This window comes from Pseudophryne corroboree, chromosome 5, assembly GCF_028390025.1.
Source record: "Pseudophryne corroboree isolate aPseCor3 chromosome 5, aPseCor3.hap2, whole genome shotgun sequence".
Lineage (NCBI taxonomy): Eukaryota > Metazoa > Chordata > Amphibia > Anura > Myobatrachidae > Pseudophryne > Pseudophryne corroboree.
In genome coordinates, this window is record NC_086448.1 from 727,010,699 (window position 1) to 727,017,358 (window position 6,660).

The window sequence follows — 6,660 nt, forward strand, 5'->3', positions numbered from 1 at the left end:
TAATAAACATCTACCCTAAGCAGAAAAAAAATGACTGAAATAAATGATAAAGTGAAAAATAAAACAGCTTCCTATGGTTCCCCATAATGTTAGCACGTGACTTTTACATCTTATGCCAAGCAAGATAAATTGCAAATTTCATCTACCTAATGATAAAAGCTTCCTCCTGTCATAGAGAGGCATATAAATGTCGACATATGAAAAAAGGGAACAGAAAATGGAATGCATGCCATAACATTGAGTAGCAAATGTGTATTCATTTATTTTAAAGACTGCTATCTTATCTGTAATGCATTTAGAAGCACCTCATTATTATAAGCATAAGCAGTCACCCAAAGTACCTTTACGTGACTGGTAAGACAAAGCTGTTTGTTCTTCTTGACAGACATAGTGACATAAAGATGCCAGGTAAAAGGTTATTTTTTCTGATGTTGTCAGAGAAGAGAGATTCTTTGCAGTTTGGGTTGACTGTTAGCAATTTCGAACTAACTGTTCCAGTTTCGAGGAATTACATCACTAGTCTTTTCTACCAGTGGAAAAAAAACACATTTCTTCTAACAATATATTTTTTAAGAAAGAATGAATTTGTTAAATCTACCAAAGATATTATTATGAGTAGGAGTCAGTCATATACATATATACTGTATATATATATATATATGTATATATATATATATTGTAATTCATTATGTTTAAAAGAAATAATACAGTATGAGGGATGTGCAATAAATTGCAGTCAACATTACATTGCGGTGAAACCACTTTGTTAAGCAGCTGGCCCAGACTGAAGCAGGTACAGTATGTCTTCTACATGCTGGAAGGTTTCCACTGCAGCTTCCGGCGCATGTTTTGTGGAACAAAGAAGTCACAGTGTGCCAGGTCTGGACTGTATGGTGGATGACCAAGCTCCTGAATGCATTCATGGGCCAGAAAATCCACCACTTTCCTGGACTCGTGGCAGGTGCATTGTTGTGATTGAGAAAGGCATCACTAGCGCAAGTACTTGGAAAGCACTTGGAAATGGCTTCTAACATTTGCGGCAGGCATTGGTTAGTGTACAAGTCCCCAGTGATGGTGCACAGCTGCACAAGTGGTACAGTAACTAAATGACCAGTCTTGCCCACAAAACAGCCACCATCTGCTTGTCCATGCTGCGCTCACGTCGGATCTTCTGTGGGGGCGAACCTCCACCTGGGGTCCATTGTGCCAACTGTTGTTTGGTCTCAGGGTCAAAACTGTAGATCCAAGATTCATCACCACTGATGATCTACCAAAGTTTGAGCGACCACCATCAAACCTAACCAGCATGTTGCATCATAAAGTTACCCAAGTCTCCTTCTGCTCTGAAGTAAGCTGGTGGGGCACCCAGCTTGCAGAAACCTTGCTCAGGCCAAGATTTTTGTTGTGTATCAAGCAGATGGATCTCAATGAGATGCCTATCTCCTTCTCTAACTGGTCCACAGTCACCCTGGTGTCCAACTCAACTGTGGCGTGCATGGCAGGAATGTTGTCCATGGTGATGGTGAGCACAGGTCTGCTGCAGCACTCTTTGTCTTCCAGAGACCGTCTCCCACAATTATATTCTGCAAACAAATCAAACACAGTGGTTCAGGATGGAGCTTCCCCACCAAAAGCAGCTCACAGTTGGTCAAAACTCTCCTGCTGTTGCATACCACTCTTGTAGCCATAGAAGATCATGGCTCTCCAGTAGCCCCTGTTAGGATTAATACTCATAATGAGTTGGGGAAGAAAGTGAACATGCTGACTTCTTTAGTGTGCATTGCTGCTTATATACAGTTCTGTGCCTTGACATTTCACAAGAGATTACAGCTCATATCCAGACAGTCAGATTGTGTTTATTTTACCTGTGCACTGCACATTCGGAAACTTGTTACACACCCCTTGTATATATAAAAGGCATTGATCTACTGCACTCACCATTCCTAGATCTGGGGTGCATGTAGTATGTGACTACTTTGTTTAAATAAAAAATTAAAGAAGTTCTGCTCCTACCATAATAATCAATGGGGTTTAGTTCATATATTGATTAAAACATTTAAGCTTGAAGGCCCCATTTTTTTCCATTTATATAAATAATGGAAAAAGGGTATACAACAGCACAAAAAGACACATAGAAATACTGTAAATAAGAAACAAGGCCACTAGCAAAAGTAAGAAAAAAATCATTGTAAAAGAATAGTAAACTACTAGGCCTACAGTACAGGTAGTACCATGATTGTTTTGGAGTTTAATAGTTTTTTTAACAGAAAGTAGGAAGTTTGGTTAGGGAAGGTGAACAAGGAAGGGGGAGACAAAAAGGGTAGGAGACACTGGTGAGAAGTGAATAGAGAGGCGAGGACGGGGTGGGGGTGAGGGCAGCTGAAGGCACAAGCAGTACATATAATCACAGAAAAGTGGGCTTTTTAAGAATTATATTTTAAAATACATTATTTAAATAATTTCACTGTTTGAATAATCTTTTATAACATTTATTTAACCAAGTTCATTAATATGCCCATCATTTATGTATAATTACTTTCAAACAAAGGTTTAGCTTACAAATTAAATACTTCTTGTAGCTTTTGAAATCACTTTATTTTAACAAAAAATTAATAACATAATTAAATACAACACACTTAGATACAATGGTTACAGTTAAAAATCCAAAGAATCAAATAGTGTATACATGATAGGAGAGAGAGTAAGCATGGTGTGGGAGAGGGTGTAGGGAGGGTAACATCAAATTTGAACTAATTATGGTGAAAACATTTCAAAAGTTGTTTGGCCAGCAATAACTGAGCCACACATAAACTATAACCTTGTCTCACTTGTGGTATTTAAAATTATTTTGCTTAACTACATTGAATAAATGAAACTAAAGATGGACAGGTAAATTATACAGAATACGTACATCCAGGGACAGCAATTGATTATTTTAATGTCATTATAACTAATATTTTAAAAACCTTCAATTTGAAATCAAAGGAGATAAAATAGAATCTGATTTTAAGATGGTGTCTAAAACATTGAATGAGTAACGTAACGTCACTCACTCAGTGTCTTTATTCTCACCATACTGCCCCTTAAGTATGCAACAGCCAATGACGGGTGCTGCCCAGGGGCATTTTAACAGAGGATGGGGCCCTTATGGAGGCTCCAGATGGGCCCCCTCCTCTGCACGATGCAGTAGTCTCTGGCATTGTGCTGGAGTCTACTGCACAGGTCTCCGAAAACATTGGGTCCGTTATTTTCCGGGGACCAATTTCACTACTGTGCATGTGCAGTGGACATTTTGGAAGAGATTTCTGCTGCTGTGCCCAACGCAAGACTCCGAAAAGGTAAGTATTATAATATGGGTGCAATGTGTGTGGTGTGGGTCCCCCTGGACCCAGGGGCCCATGTGCACTGCACATATTGCACCCACTATAGAAACATCAATGGTGCTGCCCTTCCATGTTGGTAATGGGCTAGTAATGCAGTGCTGGGCTATGATTTCACTGTCCAGTACCACAACTCTAAGAGGAACACATGTCATCCCACCATCGCTCCACACAAAGTAAAAAGTGACGAGAGGGGGGTAATTCGACATTTATTGGGTATGGAGGGGCACTTCCTGGGTTAGGTTGACCAGGAAACACATGCAAACCCAGGAGACTTGATTCATGTAAAATAAGAAATATTACTTAAACATATTTTAAGTTACAAATGTGTTTACTAAAAGAAATCCATTGTTATGACCCTACAGACTTTTATCTCTTTATGATCAGTGTATTTTCAAAGTGTAATTTCATAGTGCATATTACTCCAATAAAATGTCATCTCATTATTCCATTTACACTTTACAGCTAAAGTACAAGAACTCTATGTAATGTATTAGATTTATTGTAATTCAAAAATGTTCTGTTAGACCAACATCTATCTACATATTGAGGTTGATCTTTCAGTTCAGATGTTTTGGGGGTTCAATCTCTTTTCCCCTGTCAGATTCAGCAAATACTGGTCGCAATCTGTGAATTTAACTTGAGCTCTTACAAACTAGACACCTTCTTTTATTGTAAAAATGGCAACACTCTACAGTCAAACTGTAACATTTTACATTGAGGTTTATGACTTACATGTTTTTTATATTTTCTATGTGAAAGTAGATTATGCAATTGAAGTGTCCATATTAAAATCATTATTATAGTATGTGAGGTCTAAATCTTTAATATTTGATTGAATTATTTAAAATGGCAAAAAAGTTTTAAATGTCCGAACTAATATCATGTTTTTTTATTCATTTAACAGGTATTATGTGAATGAATTAATGATCCTGAGGATTGTGAGAAGAATATGACATTTATATTTATGGGTGCACAAATACCTGAAAAATATTTACTTTATATTTTCTCTTAACCCATGCTTTAAAATTGTATCACTGTAAATATTTTTTTTGTTTTTTTTTTGTTTTGTTTTTGCTGAGATTGGAAATAATTTTTTTCTTCTTTTTTGTTGATATGGCTTTTTTTTCAATTATCATACATATCTTTAAACTAGTTGAAGAGAAAATTGAGAAATTGTATCAGCATTTTTTTAGGATTAGCATATTTTCTGTCTGTTGCTACAATTGCATTTGGTTTGTGATTGCATCTTTATCTGTTGTTTGTCTGTACTGAAATGTATGTATATTAGTACATTTGCACTCCTGTGCTGAATTCACAAATTTGTTTATTTAAATGTAAATATTTAAAATAATTAATAGTCTTTATTAGTAACAGTAAAAAAATACCTGTTGTGGTTTTCTTCTTATTGGCTTATTTGTATTTTCACAATGAAATGTATTTGGAATGGATTTATTTGGCCCCTTTCATTATCAGTAGATATTTAAAACATGTCCAAGCCACTTTTTAATTTTAAATTCATATTTTTGTTCTGTCCTTTTTTTTAAATGTAACAGAATACAATTATATTAAAACGTTGAATTCATTATTTGTTAGGATAGATTTCTTTATATTAGTTTTATTTATATCAGTTACAAAAACACACATCTCACTTAAAACAAATGAAGCAGTGTACATACACTGTAAGACAGAGAAAATCACTGCAATCTAAGGTTAGATGTATTTTTTTACAGTAGAAAAAATATATACAAAGACATTTGTACAAATATGAAAGAAAACGGAACATTTTTATCAAATTCCTTAATTTGGCTTAAGAAAATTGGAAATCTGTATTTTTATTCATCTATAATTTTATTTTAATAAATATATTATTATTATTATTTAAAAAAAAATATGAAATGCAATTCATATTCCTTAAACGATTGATAAACCAAGGTTTATGTGTATTTCTTCAAATTAAAGTAATAATTTATGTGATAGAACTCCCTTACTTTTTTCTTGTTTTATTATTTTATTTACATTTGTGTTTAATCATTACATTAAGATGATCCAAGTGGGGACCACATTGTTACAGATGGTCCTAAAGGCTTTTTATCCCCACCCCCAGCTTTTCAGCAAATTGGCATTCTGTAGCATCCAGTGTATGGCTTGGTATGGCTTGATAATTTTTTTAATGAAATTTGCTTCTCAGCATGTATTTTAAAAATGTATATGCCCTTTATCCATGAATAGCTGGATATAATAATCATATAATAATATTTACAGTTTACAACAAATTAATTTGTCTTTGATTTTGTCTTTTCAGTCTTACATCTATCTTACTGCCATCCTCACTGCCACCTAAATCTAAAGTTTAAAAAATACAAAAAGTTATAGAATTAGTAATATGTTCAATGCCATTATAAATTTGATGAAATAATATTCAAATCAGATATTGGTTGTTTGCAAATAACATAAATAATAGCTCTACATCCCACCATTAATGAGTGTTGTAATTATCTTGGTAAAGTCTCACTTTTATCAGCCCAGCTACCTTTTCACTTACAAAAGAGAGAAACATGTTTAAAAATGCTGTAATAATTGTAACCAGCATCTACATTTAAACAAAGATGTTGTTTATACCGATGATTATGTTTTTATCCCAATATTTTCAAAATGGTAATTTAAAAAATAAAATATCCAAAACCTTTTCTTGCCAGTACAATCTTATTGTCAAGCAATTGCATTAATATTGATTTTGATGTAATCAAAAGTTATATCTGTGGACAGCTGTGATCAAGATCTCTTTGTGTGTAGAAAATGTTCAATCTTTGTTATTTGCTTTTAAATGCACATGTACATTGTAGCATTGTTTCTGCATTTATTTCCTTACTATGCCATATTTCTTTCAATCAACAATATAATTAATTTATGTATATTTAGAAACATGTTACTTATGCAAGAGGCCATTGTATTTATTTTGTTCAAATGTGTAAAAATACTTTTTAAATGTTTGTAAATAAATATTTTCTTGAACTTACATGCATAATTGTTTTTCTTGGATATGTTTTAGGATCCTAAACAAACATAGAAAACTGAAATCTTCTAGTTCTATAGACTAGTACAGTGATGAGCAACCATATATGCTTCCAGGGACACAGAAGTGATCCTGTAACTACAAAAGGGTCTACACATTACCATCCTTAATTCCTGTAATAATTTACAACTAAATTCAATCAAAGAAAGAGACAACCTTTACATAATTACTTAGTAGTTGACATGTAATGTTGGATTAATAAGT

General features: G+C 33.8%; 1 protein-coding gene across 12 annotated transcripts in view; it reads left to right on the top strand.

The window, feature by feature from the left end:
• RALYL (RALY RNA binding protein like) overlaps positions 1 to 6,399 on the top strand; it is a 1,174,022-nt gene extending 1,167,623 nt beyond the window's left edge. For all 12 annotated transcript variants that reach the window (XM_063924013.1, XM_063924021.1, XM_063924012.1 and 9 more), the window contains one exon: positions 4,288 to 6,399. The gene's annotated coding sequence lies outside the window, so the exon portion shown is untranslated. The remainder of the gene's footprint in view (positions 1 to 4,287) is intronic.
• The last annotated feature ends 261 nt before the right edge of the window (positions 6,400 to 6,660 follow it).